This window comes from Rousettus aegyptiacus, unplaced genomic scaffold, assembly GCF_014176215.1.
Source record: "Rousettus aegyptiacus isolate mRouAeg1 unplaced genomic scaffold, mRouAeg1.p scaffold_m13_p_11, whole genome shotgun sequence".
Classification (NCBI taxonomy): domain Eukaryota; kingdom Metazoa; phylum Chordata; class Mammalia; order Chiroptera; family Pteropodidae; genus Rousettus; species Rousettus aegyptiacus.
The window spans coordinates 82,236,214-82,255,562 of record NW_023416286.1 but is presented as its reverse complement, the minus strand read 5'-3'; positions in this window follow the sequence as shown (position 1 = coordinate 82,255,562).

Sequence of the window (19,349 nt, the reverse complement as noted above, 5' to 3'; positions counted from 1 at the left end):
TTTAACATTTTCTCTATATTTTAAAACATATTTTAAAATGTTTTATATTTTAAAATATAATTGTTTACAAGCACACATATTTATAGTCTCCAAATGCTTAATCTAAAAATCTTAATTAAATTAAATAAAAGATAATGAGTTTTCCTAGTTTAATTGAAAAATTACTCATTATTTCTAAACAACATTTGACAATTTCTGTAGATAAATGTGGAAACATTTTTAATTAAGTCAGTTTCAGAAACTATGTGAATCTCAACTTTTTGCTTTTGTTTATTTCTGTCTATGAATAATAGTGGATTTAGGGGGGAATATAATATGGCAATAATGTAGAGACTAAGAAATTTTTGTTATTGGTAATAAGTTTTTTGAGTATTATTACTTTTATGCCAGTTTTATGCCATCCACAGATGTTATTTTTTGTATATGTTAAATACTGTTTATGTAGGTCTCTACAACTAATTGGAAATAAAGTTTGTAAAACTTTACAAGTTTTAGGATGATTTGAAATGTATCCAAATAAAAAGAGGTATTTTATATTATAATAAGTAATGAAAGATAAGTTTATGTATTGTGTGCGTGCATTATTTAATTGTCAGTTTGCCTGCTATCATAATCAAAGAAAGAAAGTGAATTTGAGACCATTATTACTTAAATATGGGAAGGGTGTTGTTCATTGTTATTTATAACTATATTAGGTATTAAATGGAGAGCAAAAGTTTACTACATTTTTACAATTATCAATCGCATTTATTCTTCAGATTATGAAGCCATAATCTGGCAGGCTCAACAGAGCTTTATCTACATGAGTACTTGAATAAAAAGTAGAATTGTTAACAAAAATATAAAAATTATATATTAAATATGTGCTTCAGTAAATTATAGTGCCTTCATTAGTGCCCACATTATCTGATCTTGCTGAATAAAAAAAATGCAGACTTTTTAAAATACAAATTTCAAACTTTATTTTACTACTTTGCAATTGCTATTTTAAATTCAGTGTACATGCTTTAGCATCTTTGCATGATAAAATATTTTACACTTCTCTTTCTAAATCTCTCTACTGCAACATTCTGATACATCCAAGAATTCTCATCTCAGAATAAACCAACCAAGTAAGCAACATTCCCCTGATATGGCACCATCTATTACTGTTTGATTTCTATTGATTTATCTAAATGTAAACACCTAACAGAAATTCACTACCACTGTTGTATCCATTTTCGTATTTCCCTTTCACACTTTATTCTTTGCCCATCTAGCTTCCCATCTGACCTACTCCTTTAAGGAATACTGCATTTATGAAGACTAACCAGATGAATGTAAGTTACTTAATCAAATGACTACTCATTATTTCTCAAGATCTTTAATCTCAGCCACATTAAACCAACATATTACCATCATCTTTTAAAAACAACTTCATTGAAGTATAACAAATATACAATAAGATACACATTTTAAATTATAGAATTTGAAAAACATCACACCAATCAAGATTATGCATATACCCATCATGTCTATATGTTTCTTTGTCTCCCTTTATATTCTTTTCTTTCCATTTTTCTTGTACCAACACTCACAGAATCTTCCATCCTGAGAATAATAGCGATGTACTTTTTGTTACAATAGATTAATTTGCACTTTCTAGCGTATGCTATAAATAAAAATATGCAATGTTTCCTTTTTTATATGGCTTATTTTATCTAGCATGATTATCTTGATATTCTTTCATGTTAAAGTATATACCAATATTTCAACTGATTTTATCCTGAGTACTATTTCATTATACCACTAATACGACAATTAATCCATTTGTATGGTGACGTATATGAGTTATTTCTAGTTTTCAGCTGTTATAGGTAGAACTGCTGTAAACAGTCTTTTAAAGTCTTTATAGGCATAGGATTTTATTACTCGTGGGTAAATATGTAGGAGTAGAATGGCTAACTCATGTAATAGATGAATATTCAACTTTATAAGAAATTACTAAACTGTTTTCAAAGAAAACAGTTTTGCACTGCCACAAAGCAAGGTATAAGAGTTCCCAGATCCTTCGGATCCTCACTGCCACCTAGTGTGGTCATTTTTCTAAATTTAAGCCTTTTTACTACATGTGTGATACTTTCTTATTGTAATTTTAACATTTAATTCTCTAAGGAGTTGTATAATTTTACATACGCTTATTTTCCATCCACATAGGTTCCTTGATGAATTTTTTGTTAAAATATTTTGACCATTTTTAAATTGTCTACTTTGTTTTCTTATTAAAAATTCTTATTAATTTTGAATAATCTTTACACATACTTTATTAAATATATAATATACAAATATTTAACTCTCAACCTGTGGCTTATTTTTGTATTACCTTTACACTGTCTTATGTAGAGAAGCTTTTCAAAATTGTATGAAGGACAGTTTTTCAATTTGTTCTTTTATGAATCATCCTTTTGATGTCATATCTAAGAAATCTTTGTCTAACCCACGGTCATAAAGATTTTCTCCAAACTGCATGAAATAGCATTGAGGTTGAAGATACAGCAACTGAAACAATCCACATTCAATCAAAGAAAAAAGAGTGAACAAAATAAATAGAGCCTCAGTTATATTGGGATAGTCTAACATATGTGTGAATGAATTCCAAATAGGAGGTGAGATAGAAGATAGACCAGAAACCAATATTTTTAAGAAACAGCTACTAGATATTCTCAATTTTTTTTTTTTTAAAGCATCACACACAGATCCACAAAGTCCAAAGAATCACAATAAAATATAGATATTAAGAAATCCAATCCAGGGCATATCATAAATAAAAATTAAAAATCAGCCTGAATGGGGAAAAAGAAAGCCACTTTAGGTATGGAGGAATAAAGATAGGAACCGTCACAGATTGCTCGTAAGAGTTTAAACAAATTAAATTATAGAAAAATATCTTTGAGTATAAAAAGCAAAACTCTCAACTTAGCATTCCATAACTAACAACAATAACTTTAAAAAAATGAGAATACAATTTAAACAAGTAAAAGCTGAGACAATGAATTGCCAGAAGACTTGCCATGTTAGAAAAGTTAAATTGTTCACACAGAAATAAATATTACCAGATAAAAACTTGGATCTACAGAAAGGAATTAGTAAAATCCTGGAACTAAGAAACACATGGGCAAATAAAATATTTTTTTCACATCGATTTTTTAAAATAGTAACTGATTATTTAAAGCAAAAGTAATAACTATATTCTGAGGTAACAGAATATAATATATATATATATATATATATATATATATATATATATATATATATATATATATTACCAAGATGCATTGACTTTATAAAAGTCACAGGCAAGAGTCTACAGGATTTGAGCCAGGGCTGTTGAAGACAGTACATTATAGACATCACTCATTCATAGATTGCCAGGTGTCAGAGCCAAATCAATGATACGTAACACAATTTACTATGGTTGACTAGCTATACCATGGTCTTATGTTATTTGAATGTGGGATGCCAAGCAGTGTGTGTGTGTATTTATAGACACCTCAAAAAGTCAAAGTGACATGGCCAAGAAGCCAATTGTGGGAATAAAAAAGAGACAAGAAAATAATATTCTTAATTTAAATGCTGGCAGGAAAGAAAGAATAAAGTTGAAAATAATGGTGAAACATTACAGACAAATAAGATGAAATATAAAACCCAAACATATCACAATGAATACAAATTATCTAAACACTCTGGATAAAAGGTAGAGATCTGCATAGTGTGTGAGCACAAGATAAAACTATGCTGTCTTTAAAAACAGAGAAGTTAATAATAAAGTATTTAAAGAGATATATTGTGCAAATTCTAATAATAAGAACAAGAAATGTCACCAGATAAAGTGATATTTTTATTGATAAAAAGTTAATTTATCAGTGACTTACAACAATTATTAAATTATTAATAACAGAGTATCAAAATGTCTGAAATGATAACTCACAGAACATTAAAAGAAAAAAGACAATTACAGTTAAAAATTTCTATACACATCTCTCAGAAAAAATAAAATAATAATCAATGAGATATAGAAAATGTGAATAATGTGATCAATATGAATAAATTAATATTTATAGAAAAATTCAATCGTACCAAGAAGACTACACAGTATTTTCAAATGCACATCAGACTTTCATCAATGTAGATTGTATAAAAGAATTATCAATAAATTACAAATAATTGAATTCATATCATGTATGTTTTCTGTCCACAATGAGAGGAATAAGATTGAAACTATCAATGACTATAAAGTATGTATTTGTCATTTAGACTGCAGGGGTTAATTTTATCTCTTTGATGGCTTTGTATATATAGAAATTAAAATATTAAAAACTATATAACACAATTTAAAAGCATAAACTTACCAATGTCGAAAAATCACTATAGTGAAAAAGTATAACTCAGGGTATTGTTTTAAGCATTATTAAAACTCACAAAGAAATCACAACATTTGTTAATTAATAGTTATATAATTATAACTTTATATCTTATGGGTTTTTATGTATTCATATTATCAATGTAGTATATCAGTTAAAAGCATAGACACTGAGCCAAATTTTCTGATTCTTATCTGTATTTTGAGTTAATAAATTGCTTAATCTATCAGATTATCAGATTTTTCATTGAGAAAATGGTATTTATAATAGAACTTGTAGCATAAGTTTTTCTCTAAAATTGAAATGAATTGATCCGTATACTAGGCCTGCACTTTGCTTGGAATACAGTAATTACCCAAACCAATTTTATTTCTCTTATTCACATAGTAGCTGTAGTGGTGGAAGTATTGTGCTAGTGTAGCTACACTATTATCAGCTATTTATAACATGCTTATAGACTAGTAAATTTCTCCAATAATAATGCCTTGATACGTATGTTTTAGGGCTATATTTTTTATGACTGCAATATGCGCTTGACTTTAGCCTTTCATCTTCTATTGAATTTCTTCTTTTATTCATTCTTCTATATATAAATATTTATTGATCCTTCATGATTTGCTAGACCATGTCTTAGGTGCCAGAAATATAAAGATGAAAAAATAAGCATAATTTCTATCACCATGGAATTTATAGTATTGGAGAAGTTATAGAAAATAAATAATAAAGAAATGGATGCATACATACATACATTAAGGCTGCTGTATGTGATATGAAGGAAACAAAGAAGATGCTCTATTTTAAAATATTTGGGGATGGGACATGACCTAATTTGGAATAGAATTATCAAAAGAGGTTTGTCTTTGGAGATGCTGTTTATTTGAGACCTGAAAGCAGAAAAGAGATACTGAGGTTTTTTTAGACACATGATAATAGACTCAGAGATAATAGTGATTGGCCTAAGAGGATAATAATAGTGCTTGAGAGATAAAATTCATTTTAGGTATTTTGGAGTTGGGAGATTAAAACTGGCATCTAATACACTGGAAGTCATAGTGTAATTAGATGGTATTTGAAACCTTTGGAATGGATTTTGGAAAAAAAAAAGATATTTGAGTAGCCTAGGACAGTGTTCTGGCAAACTCCCATTTTTTGATATCTAAAAGAAACTAAGATACTGGAAGAAAACACTGGTCAAGATAAGGCTGTAAGAAAAAGCAGGACAAGAGATAAGTAGCTACTATTTGTACAAGAGAAAAATAAGGTAATTAAGACATAAAAGGACAGCATATGTTTGTCTGAGTAACACAATAACAATCTAATTTCCTCAAGTATTTATATATACTACATAATAAAATGCATTATGTGTATGCATATACCTAAGGTTTAGGGATAAGTAATTTACCTTTTACTATTTCTTTGATATCAACGGTTAAAATTATTTTCCTAAGTTTCTCATTTTCTCCACCTTATCATTATAAACCTTATTCCTATCTTCAACAGTCATATCCATCAGGCCGGATCTTTATTTCTCTTTTCCTACCTTTTTCCTCACTGCCAAATTAAAATGTCTACCTTTCCGCTAAGTGTCTCTAATACATAAACACATAAAAAAATACAATGGTGAAAGCAATATCTTACATAAGGCAGATAATTTAACATAAGAAAATATTAGCAAATTAAAAGTTTATTTAGATATTTAATTTTAAAGTACTTTAGGAAATCATTCTGAGCTCTAAGAAATTGCTTGGAAAATATCTATGTATATTTTTAACATGAAATATTTCTAAAAATTCTCTTTCTCCAAGCTCCTTAGCGTATGCCTTCTGTTGCTGTTATGTGATGTATCTGCCAATTCTGTTCCCTCTGAATTTTTACTGCTATCTGGTACACTTAATGCCTTGACTAATTCTCATAAAATAGTATTTCCCCGACTACAACATTGCACTTAATTGTTTCCATAACTTATTAATTCCCATAATCACTTTTCAGCAAGCACTCTTATTGGACAAATTCTCTTACAAAGAAACTTTTTTTCAATTATACCAAAAGCTTGCATTTTATAAGGTTAAATTGCAGTCAATTTTCTATGTAAGTCACACAAAACATTACTACTCTGAAATTACATTCAACTAAATATAAAGAAATTATTAGTTTATAAAATATCTTTTAATTTTTCAAATGATAACCTGAATATCTTTTTGAACCATAAATGCAATACATATAAAATATAATATATCATCCCATTTTTCCCTGACTCACTCCCACATAAAAACAATGAACTCATTATCCAAGAAAAATGATCTTTGTTTCTCTCCTAACTTACATGCCATTTCTGAGTCCAGAGTCTAGGTCTTTCCTCAATGCTGTCAAATCATTCTAAAAATCAATTTTAATCATTCATCTACATGAGAAAATAAGAATGAAAATAAAAAGTGAATAAATAAGGAATTTTCTGGACCATAATGGACTGGCCATACAGTATCTGCAGTTCCCATACAGATGAAAGTGCTTCATCCTCAGCCTCTTTCACTTCTAGAACTGTTGGTAGACCCTTCCTTTTTTTGTAAGTGGAAGGCACAATGTTACCATTTGTCTTGCGTGAACAACAGACCAACATTCATACCTAGGCTTGTCAATGATTGGTGAAGTTAATTCTATCAAAAGTAATAGAGGTAATTTTCCTTCACATAATTAGAGAAAATAAGAATGCTACTGAATATTTGTAATTTTTTTCTAAGAAAGTTAATTGGTAGTATAAATATAAGAGAAAGCTATTTATCATTTCATATGTAGCTACCTCATATGGTTGGTTAATGGTTGAGTTTTGAATATTGAATGGCTCTCTGGGTATTAAGGAGGGGACATACCAGAAACATGTAGCAAGATAATATAATTACACTGATAAAAGCATTCTAGATTTAAAAAAAAAAAGTTTAATTATTCTATAGTCAGCCTTAAAGAAGAAAATGAAAACTTACAAACGTAGGAATTAAATATTTACCATAGACATTAGCAGCTCCACCTTTTAGTCTCCAGAATGAAAACAAATGAAAACTTTAGTTGTCACTAAACCAGAACATCTATCTACCTCTTTTTCTTACAATTACTTAAGATGAACATTAAAAGTTTTGATTAGGAATATCACCACAGTAAACAATGCTGCAGTATAAGTATTCCAGAGAGTGAATTAACATTAATAATTAGGGACATTATGATCCTGTGAAGTTGCACTAAGAGCTGTTTATTTATTTATTTATTTATTTTTTTGGTCTCTTCCCAAGGATATAGGTCATTTATTTCTTTGTCTTCTTATGTTAACTCTAGGTAATAAATATCTCTATATTTTTTTTATTGTCCCATTTTATTTTCAGAATCTATGTTTTTATCTTTTCTTACTTTGTTGCCGAGTGTAAGTGAATATGTTTAGTTTAGTATTAAATTTGTTCTGGGACACATTTCATTACACAAAATAGTTTTACACTGAATATGATTATGCCAGAGATCAATGTATAATTTCCATTTCTATCTTTATTTCCATGGAAGTTAAAATTGCAATGGAGAATTTTGTTTTATAATATGCAGGAAGATACATGAATTCCTTGTCATTAAAGCATGTCACCAAGACATCTTAAGAGGCCTTTGTATTGACTGTGCTATCTAAATCATCTTTCTCATCAATTCTGAAGCTATTTGTAGTCAAAAGTAATAAGTGTCTCAGCTGCTACTTCTTAGGACTCAAAGTAATATATTAGAAAATCAAAGTAAAAGTACGATGTATAAAAACTCCATTCAACTTCAGATAGCAATACTGCCAAGGCAATTACATCAAATAACAATTACCATTTTGATGTAATTAGCAGTTGTCAATTTAATTTTATTAAAGGTTGTCCCATGTTTTCATTAATGGATATTAATATATAGGTCAAAGATAAACATTTATCACAGAATACAGATTTATTTGTTGGCTGACATAAAGATTTAGAAACTTGCTGCCCTATGGATGAATGAAATAGTCATGCCACAGAGAATGTTAAAGGAAATAGACAATAATTTATTCTACTGATTTATTTCAGCTTTATAAAAAATAGAGTAACTGTTGTCCAGAATTAAAGAACTGATTATCAGCATTCAATATGGGTAACATGTCTCCCAGTTAAAGGTATGTTTTCTATCAAAGTTAGGAAATCACATGTAGGGCTATTACATAAATGCAAAAATTAGCTCCATTAGGAAGCAATGTGGAATCCAATAATTCAGAAAGCTTCTCTGTAAATTTAGTTATATTTATGAAGTATTCGAGATTGCGTTATCACTTATCCAACCCCAAAATATAGTTGGGACAGAAATTTTTTCAAATATATATTTACTTACTTATTGGTAAGAGATTTCAAAGGGTGTGAAGAAAATCTGATATTGACAGTACAATTTTATTATATTATTATCTGGTTTATTCCCCATGGAAACATGCATAACAAGATTTTGTCATGATTATCTAAACTCATTTCAGAAAGTTTTCAGGGCAAGAATTTTTTTGAAGTAAATATGAAATTTCTCAAAATACATAGACTAAGATATCAAAGACAAAGATTTTTCTATTTTAGTAATTACTCCATACTAAGAGTAACTAAGTTGCTTCCACTTACTCATAATTAAATTGCACATACTTTGGTTTTGTTATCTATAGTTACAATAGAGATTACTCAAAAATTCCGCTAAAGGGATGACAGAGGCTGATTACCATGGATATTCAAAACAAATAAAAATATGATAATAGGAGATAAAGTTAAATGTTATAGTCTTTGAAATAGATTTAAAATGTCTAGAAATGCAAAATAAATATGATCTCCCATTCTACTAAAGGATGGCATGCATATTAAATAGGACAAGTAATATGTTCAGATGTTTTTTAAATTTATATATAAATCAAAAAATTTTATTTAAATTGCAATTTTGACTAATATAGATGTAGAACTCTTTACATAAATAAATACTAGATTGTTAAAAATGTGAATTTTATATGATGCTGGTATATTTATTTAGTTTGTTGAATTAAAATCTTATAGAAATAGCTGTTAAGTTCAATTCTACTATGGCACAGTGTGTGGAATAATTAGTGGCATAACAAAATAAATAATGTAATATAAAATAATGGAATTTCAGATCAATATAATTAATTTGAAATAAATGTAATTTGAATTGTCTTTGTTAACCTAAATATTGAAATTTTGTTTGTAAACCATAATTTTCAAAATTCATATTCGAAGACATCTTAGGTTTTAATAAAAGTTATAAACAGTAAAGTGCGAACTAAATATGGCCAAATCAATTCAGTTAACTTAATTAAGACGTGTAAGTGGATAGTGAAGATAACAGCTGGCCCTTGAGCCATATTTGATAAAATACAAGAAAACATGAGAAGAAAATACGAACTGAAAAATCTCAACAATCTATGGGCTTCATCAACCTGAAGATACGAATCAAGTCAAATTTATATCAATACCTTTAAATTATAGTCACTCTCCATTTGCTATATGTGCACAAAATCTATTAGGCCTAACAGAGAATGATCCAGATAATTCCCAAGGGCCAAACATATTTTCAGAATCTTCTCTGGTCACTATTGCTACTTCAGGATATTCAGACGACCATTTAAAAAACACGCACAAATCATTGCTTCAGATACTTGAAAATTAGGAAGTTTGTAATTAAGTATTAGGCTCTCTAGACTTTCTGATTCTACTACAATACATAAACACTTTCCAAATCATCATTCAGCCTTCACAACAAGAAAAAGGCTGAACGATCGACAATGATTTTTCTTAAATTCACTGGAGAATTGAGGTCACAGTCTTCAATATAAAAATTATATTGGACAAAGTTAAACAGGCAAAGAAAGCTTTCTTCAAGGTTATTGAAGTAAGAGAGAAAGAGACTAAATTCAACTCTACTGAAACAAAAGTAGCAGGAGAGTTTTTTAAGTGCCCGAGTGAGCCAGAGAAAAGTACTGGAGTTTGTTAGGGAAGAGTTTGATTGATGGGACATGATAAGCACATTGATTTATTCAGCATTTGCAAACATTTTTCTGTGTGATTAGGTTATCTGAGTTTGCTCAATGGCACCCACTGAAGTTAGGCTCCTATCCTCCTTCAGAGACTGAGAGATAAGGGTACTATCTCTTTTAGAACCCCGGCAATGAACAATGAAATTTAAATTTTAAAACATAATATTATTTTTAGTAGCACAGATATGAAAGAAATATTTATTTATAAGTCCAACAAAATATGTGCAGAAACTAAATGAGGAAAATAACAAAACTATGATGGAGGAGGTCAAAGAATATGTAGATAAATATTTCTTTGTCATGGATAGGAAAACTCAATGTTGTTAAGGTGTCAGTTCTCCCATTTGCTCTATAGATTCGATGAAATCCAAATTCAAAATCCCAGGAAATAACTTTATGGATATTGACTAATTCTAATTATAAGGAGAGGCAAAATGCCCAGAAGTGCAAAAACAATATTGATATGATTAAGAGGAGAAAGCTCTTTCTTTATCTCTTTAGAAAACCAGACTGCAAAGTATGTGAAATTTAGCTGATTCTTCAAATGCTGAAATCCCCGAAACAGTAAATGACAAAACATAAAAAAAAAAACCACACACATAAGCACATTTAAAGAAACAATTTAAGTGAGTGTGCAGATACTGACCCTAAAGAAATGAAAATATATGAATTATCAGACAATAAATTTAAAATTGCCATGACGGGATGTTCAGTGAATTAAAAGAAAATACAGATAAACAACTAAATAAATCAGGAAAACAAAGCATAAACAAAACTAGCATATCAACAGAGATAGAAACTATAAAGCAGAACAAAAAAATAAATTATGGAACTGAAGATTACAATAACCGAATTGAAAAATTCACTAAAAGTACTCAATAAAATACTTAACCAAGTAGAAGAATCAGTGAACTTAAAGACAGGACTTTCAAAATTACCAAGGCATTGGAAAAAAAGTGAATTTAAATAAAAATAGTTTAAGGGTCTTATGGAACATCATCAAGAAGAACAACATACACATTATGAGAGTCCCAAAAGAAAAAAACAAGGGGAGGAGGGGCTTGGGAGAGATTATAGTTGAAGAAATAATCACTGAAAACATCCCTGTCCTAAGGAGATAAATAAGCACACAAGTCCATGAAGCTCATGGAGCTCCAATTGGATAAAGAGACCTACACCAAGGCAAATTATTATCCAACTGAAAAAAAATGTCACAGAAAAAGTGAGAATTGAAAGCAGCAAGAGAAAAGAACTTGTCTCATACAAAAGAGTATCTATTAAATTATCAAGAATGTCAAAGACTTGTACACAGAAAACCATTAGACATTGCTAATGGAAGTCAAAGAAGATACAAATAAATGGAAAGACATCCCATGCTTGTAGATTGAAGAGTTAAATGTTTGGAATGTCTATACTACTTGAAGCAATCTGTAGATTCTACGTATTCCCTGTTAAAATCCCAACGGCAATATTTTTTTTGCAGATACAATAAGATATCATAAAATTGTACAGAATATCAAAGGACCCCAAATAGCCATACCAATCTTGAAAAAGAAATTGGAAAACATACACTTACTGATTTCAAAACATACTACAAGGCAATAATAATTAAGATATTTTTTCAGTGACATAAAGGCAGATATGCAGAGTAACTGAACAGAAAGAGAAGTCAAATGATTTTGTAAAGGGTTCCAAGGTCATTCAGTGGGGAAAGGACAATCTCTTGAACAAGCTGTGCTGGGAAAACTGGGTATACACATGCAAAAGTTTGAATTAGTACCCTTACCTAATACCATGTACAGAAATTAACTTAAAATGCAAGTATAAGACCTAAAACTATAAAATGCCTAGGAAAAAAATATATGAAAAACCTGCAGGACATTGTATTTCTCAGTAATTTCTTGGATATGCCACAAAAAGTAGAGGCAACACAATAGAAAAAGATAAGAAATGAGAGTACATCGAATTTAAACATCCATGTGTTTTTAAGAAGGAAACAACTAATAGAGTGAAAAGGCAACCTATAGAATGGGAGAAAATCATGACCAAATATATGTCCAATAAGGGGTTAATATCCAGAATATATAAGGAAGTTCTACAACTCAACAACAATTTAGCTCACTTAAAAATGGGCATTGGACTTTAATACACATTTCTTCAAAGAAGATACACTAATGAACTACAAGCACATAGAAAAAATATTCTACATCACTAATCATTAGACAAATGTAAATCAAAACCATTGTGAGCTATCACCTCATACTGATCAGGATGGCTATGACCTAAAGAACAGAAAATAAGTATTGAGGGAATGCAGAGAAGTTGAAACCCTTGTGCACTGCTGGTGGGAATGTAAAATGGTACAGCCATTACGGAAAACAGTATTGAGGTTCCCCCAATTTTTTTTTTAATAGAATTACTACATATGATCCAGCAATCTTACTTCTGGGTATATCTCTAAAATAATTCAAAGCAAGATCTTAAAGCGATATCTGTTTACTCATGTTCATTGTAGCATTATTCACAATAGTCAAGAAGTGGAAGTAACACAAATGTCCACAGATGAGTGGATAAAGAAAATGTGGTATATACATACAGTGGAAGAATACACAGCCTTAAAAAGGATGTCCTATCATGTGCTATGACCTGGATGATACTTAAGAATATTATGCTAAGTGAATAAGTCAGTCACTAAAGGGAAGATATTTAATGAAACCCCTCAAATGAAGTCTTTAATGTAGTTAAAATCATAGAAACAGAAAGTAGAAAAATGGTTACCAAGGACTAGGGAAAAGGGAAGGGCAGTTAGTGTTTTGTAGGTATAAATCTATTGCACGATATTGTGAATAAACATAACACTACTGAACCGTACATTTAAGAGTGGTTAAGATGATAAATGTTATGTGATTTTTTTTACCACAGTTTTCTTAAAAAGTGGACAAAGATTTTGCAAAGATATGTATCAAAATATGTAAAAGATCAATAAGCACATGAAATATGCTCAACATCACTGATCATTAGTGAATTACAAATTAAAACCATCATGAGATACCACTTCATACCCATTAGGATGGCTATTACCAAAGAAAAAAATAACAATTGTTGATGAGACTATAGAAAATTAGAGCCCTCACTCACTGTTAGTGAGATGATAAAATGGTACAGCCATTATGGAAAACAATATGATGCTTCCTTAAAAAATAAAATTAGAATTACCATATGATATAGCAATTCTACTTCTGAGCATATACCCCAAGATTTAAAAACAAGGATTCATACATATATACTTTTACACCTATGCTTGTAACAACATTATTGACAAAAGTCGAAAGATGGAAGGGAAGCAACCCAAGTGTCCATTGACTGATGAACGGATGAACAAAATGTGATACATGCATACAACAGAATATTATTCAGCCTTAAAAATGAAGGTAATTCTGATGCATGCTACAATATGGATAAACCTTAAGGAGATTATAGTAAGTGAAATAAGTCAGTCACAAAAGACAAACACTGTGTGATTCTACTTGTATGAGATACTTAGAGTAGTCAAATTCATAGAGACAAAAAGCAGAAGTTGCTATGAGCTAAAGGAGAGAGGAATGATGAGTTAATGCTTAGGAGGTATAGTTTCTGTTTGAGGTGATAAAAAGGTTATTATAAAAGATAGTGATCATGATTATATAACATTGTGAATGCACTTAATGCTATTGAATTACATAATTCTAAATGGTTAAAATGGCGAATTTTATGTGATATATATATAATTTACCATATTTTAAAATGGAAAGAAATGAATATGAGTTTATTACAGTGGATATTTATAACAAGACAGACAAAAGAGGTATTTGTACTTAAGCTAGACAGTGGAAGAACATTTTAGAAGAGAGAGAGAGTAAATAACAAAATTTATGTGAGGAAGTAAATTATGTAACAAAACAGTGATAAGTGTGAGGAGTTTCAGAATAAAAAGTTTGGAACCAATTTCACAGATGATGAGAGGAAGCGGAGCTATAAAGCTTCAATTGTTGGATACAGAGTTTGACATTGTCCTTTTAGAAGTTGAGTAATGTTTTCCAAACTATGTTTTAGTATATTTGATAATGTGGTATACTTTCATTGAGTATTTAGGAACAACAGTGTTTTGGTCGTTTTTAGTTTTGACGACATTCCTCTGTACCTCTAAGATCGAAAGCAGCCATCAGAGCAGAGAGCCCTGGTTTTTGGAGGACAGGATTCTTTTTGTTCGCCCAGGCTCCCACAAGCTGTGTGGGCAAGCTGTTCCTGGGACTCTTGCTCAGCTGCTACCATAAGAGGAGAAATCGACTGAAATTAACTGCAATTTGCTATCCAAGCCTTCCATTGGAACTTGTGAACCTTCAACAGACTCTAGATTTCCAAAATAATTACATCAGGCAGACTCTACCATTGCAATGTGGTCTACCTGGTGCTTCCTACTCTGCCATCTTTCCAGATGATGATGATGATCATATATATACTTTCATTCATTATTTAGCAATGCTGATAAACTTAGATCATCCGGGTTATCATTGATTAAATGTTTGAATCTGTATCTGTATATTTGTGGAACCACTAATTATGTATTGCTGTAATCAAGTTGATCAAAGAAGAGGAAACTAACTACTACAAGTGGAGATTATTCTGATGCATTTTTAGTTTTGTTTTTAGGGAGGCTGTGATGATATGATTCCTTATACTAAATTTTCATATTCCATATGTGTTCTCTTATTGTTGGCTAACTTTTGTTTGTTGCTTTTTTCTATTTTTTTTTTTTTTGAGTTTTTATTTGATGCTAACGTTTTTACTGCCTGTTGAATGACTCTCAACCTGCAAAGCAGTTAAAAGTACCCACAGAGCATGGAATATTCTGCTAGAAAACATTTTGGAGATGTGCCTGCTCACTATTTACACTGGCACTTGCAGTGTGCAGTATAATCAAAATGAGTTAATGTAATGTTGTACTAAGTAAGCAGGTGGCTTAATTTTGCAGAAATTAAGCAGTCAGTAAAATAGGGAATTTGAATCTGGTCCATAGCGCAGTAGCTGCTTTAGTTTAGCAATGTCACCAAACTTGGAAAGGATAGCTAGAATGTGTGTGTGTGTGTGTGTGTGTGTGTGTGTGCGCACACATAAATAAAAGTTAATAGAACATGAACTTATTAGAAATTCTCTCAATATTGGAAAACAGATCTCATCTATGACTGAGGGAGATGCTAACACAGCAGAATTTATTTTCTTCTAATAGATGAAACAAATTGAAAATATAGATTCAAAACGTTTTAAGTACATTTATATATTTTATATATAATTTGATATTTAATAGAAAATACAGCGGAGGCGTATCTCAAAAGGTTGACTTTACCATAATATTAAAATATTAAACTGATATGCATTTACTATGCACAATGCAATGTATACTTTATATGTCTTGAGATTTATTTTTTTCAACATCATTATGAAACACTAACTCAAATTAGTCTGAGAAAAGTATTATGTATTTAGTTGAACAGTGTGGTCAAAATCAAGCACCTAATAAGTCATGGAGCCAGAATTTCAACTCAGTCTTTCTATTATGAAGGTTCTGTGATTGAGAAGTTCTTAATGCTGCCCAGTATGAGACTCACATAAGCAAAGAGCATCACGAGGGTTGGACGCTTAAGGGAGCAGTGGTTACTTCAGCCTTGACTTAGAAATATTTGCAGAAGTAACATTTACATTCAGAAAAAAAAATGAACATTATCTTTCTAAGCTGAGGTGGGCAGGAAGCTGTAGAGAATATTTTGAACAGAGGAATTGTTAAGAACAGAGATTTTCAGGTTTATAGTTTTTTAGGGGACATCCACACAAGTCCAGATATATTCTGAACAGCAACTTAGGTTATTGAGGATTTTCATTGATTTCATAGGATAAAACTTGAAATATTGTATAGGAAATAACAGTGGATTTAGTAAATGAAAATAGACTACAAATCATAATTCATAACTTAGTGATCAGTTCTATTAGATTCAAAGAGTTGGACTAATTTAGATGTTGAGTTAGTTATCAAAGACAGTTTTAAGAGGCATGTATCAATCTAGTCCATTCTTTATATATCCTGCACACATTTGACTACATGAGACCTGCCTGTCCTATAGCTTAATTCCACTATTATCCAAACTATTCTCTTTTAATTCTGCATCTACATCATTTTTATCATTTATTGTTTCTCAGAAGGAACTAAAATGAATATCTAGTGAGTAAAAAAGATCAAAGGTTTTGAGTCAGACAAAACTTTTTTCTGATTCTTGCCTGAGGCCACACTGAACAAGATAGTTCTCTTTAAAATATACATTCCTTATCTATCAAATGGCGTGAATTTACTTCTAATACATGCAGTTGCTATAAAAAACAATGTAAGATAGAAGACACGCAGTAGTATAGTCAAGGATTATTAGTTTCTCTCTATCATGCCTACTCCTATTCCTGATTATTACTTTGAACCAGGAATTAGCAATCATGGAGTTTTAGCTACAACATGCTGCACCACATTTAGTAGTTATATCTGAGTTTGATCTAGGCAAGGCTAGACATGATGTATTAGAGGAGGGTCATGATCATTGCTTGAATCATTGATTATTTTAGATCCTCTCTCATCATTAGTAATTTAATAATGGGGTTTCAGAAGTCAGAATTATCTTGAAGGCACAGTTTGAGAATGATAGAAAAATGTTTTGGTGTTGTTTCGATTTTTAATTTCTTCCTAGTAGCTCCAAAACCGATCTCTGAGGAGGAATAGGGCTGTTGCTTCTCAAACTTTATTGAATGCCGAAATCATGTTGTCAGTTTCTAAACCTCTGGATGACAAGCTCATTTCCCTTGTCAGTTAAATCTGTATGTTTGAAGGTAAGAGCCAGGCATAATTATCAATATTCTTAAGGACTCCCTTTTCCTTCTGGTGATTCCATTTGTGTATCAACATTTAAGGATCACTGGCTTTGGGAAATGTTATCTTTGGGGCTCAGATGAGGATTTTTATATGTAGGCCTGAAAAACAAACTACCTTAAATTTAGACAAGGTATAAAATAGATAAAATGACATAAAGTTATTTGCTTTTTATTATCAGCTGTTGATAAAGATTATAAAGTATCTTCAAATATTTGCAAGTGTTGCTATTTATTGTTTAATATGCAAAGTAAAATGAAGCTTACATTACTGCATTTCTATAATTGCAAACAAAAATCTTTAGCTTCCAGTGTTTGGATTCAAATGGGCACGAGGCATAAGCGGCAGACTATTTAAATACTGGGTGATTTATCTAAATGCAGATACCTAAGAATTGTCTCCCTGTCTTTTTTCTCATAGAAAATGCAGTCTTTTGTGGTTTTTCAATTCCATCAAATTCGTCAGAAAGCATGATGACATATAATCATCATCTTTCAGTTTAAATGGCTTTTAACTGCATTCAGCAGGACTTTCTATTAGAACTTGTGTAATAACTCCATTATCACGTAGCTATTACCAGAAATTGTTATCACTACTCAACTTGTATTCTTCTGTGAATTCTTCTGGTATGTCTCATTTTAGGATACTTGATTCCACTTCATTATTTTCTTTCCTTGAAACATTTCTTCTTTGACACTACCATCACTTTGTTGTCAACTGCAACAGCCTCATTTACTACACACATTATTGCAATTCGTCATTATTTAGGTAGTATTTACTAATGCCGGAGAATTATGTTTTATCCTTATCACTAAGTTTTATACATATTTTATATGTATATAAGCTCTTTCAGTGTGTCACAGTTTCTCTTCACTCAGTGAGCTGTTGACATTATGTAGACTTTGTGTCAGGAAATAGATTTATCATACAAAATAACCCAATTGCTTGCTTTATGATAAACAAACTGAAGAGGAAATAGTGAAATCATAGCTCAAGTAATCATGTTCAATCATGATCATTACATAGGATGCTTTTCTGTACTAGTGCTGGGTGAGTTTTTCTCTTCCTCTTTTTTTCTCTTTTTACAATATTAATTCACTTTACATTTGCCGTTAGAAAAAAATTACTCTAGCAATATGCTTTTATTAATTATTCGCAGTAAGGCCCAAGAAATCATGACATGCTGATACAGTAATCTAAACATACTCTATATTTTATTTTAGATAACCTACATTGTATAAGAATATAAGCTTAGTCACAAAGTTGCCATCAAACTCCACTGGTAAAATATAGCAGCACAATACAACTTAGATAAATAATTAAAATTTACTACCAAGTTAATTTTAAAAAGCACTTGCACAGTCACATCATGCTGGTTTTATGAACTGTTTATGCAGCAATGGGGGAACTTTAGGAAATCTATGTACATTCTAAATAAAAAACATTAAGTATTCATGAGGTTACTGTGCAGTGTATCTGGCAATACAGTATGCATATATTTATGTGGATAAATAAATCGAACTCAGTGTTTTAAATATAAAATGAACACTGCTTACTATTTACAAAAGAACAGTTGATGCAAATGTTAGAAAAATTTAAGTGTTTTTTTTTTTTTTTAAAGTAACCAGACATAGAAAAAATTGATGGCACATTCTACACAATGATTTGGGAAGTTGCTCACTTCCCAATATTTTTGCAAGAAGAAACCTTTCAATTTAATGTATTCATATTACTTCTTGGTGCTAGTATAATCCAGTAACTGAAACATATATGCATATACTTCCTAACTAATTGTTGTTACACAGTCAAAAATGTATATTTAGCACAAAACAGATCCCTACATTTTAAAATCATGTCCTGGACATTATTCATAAACAAAAACCTTTGGAAAATTCGGACTTCGTCTTTTCTGTTTAAAGTTGCTCTAAACCTCTTTCTGAATTTT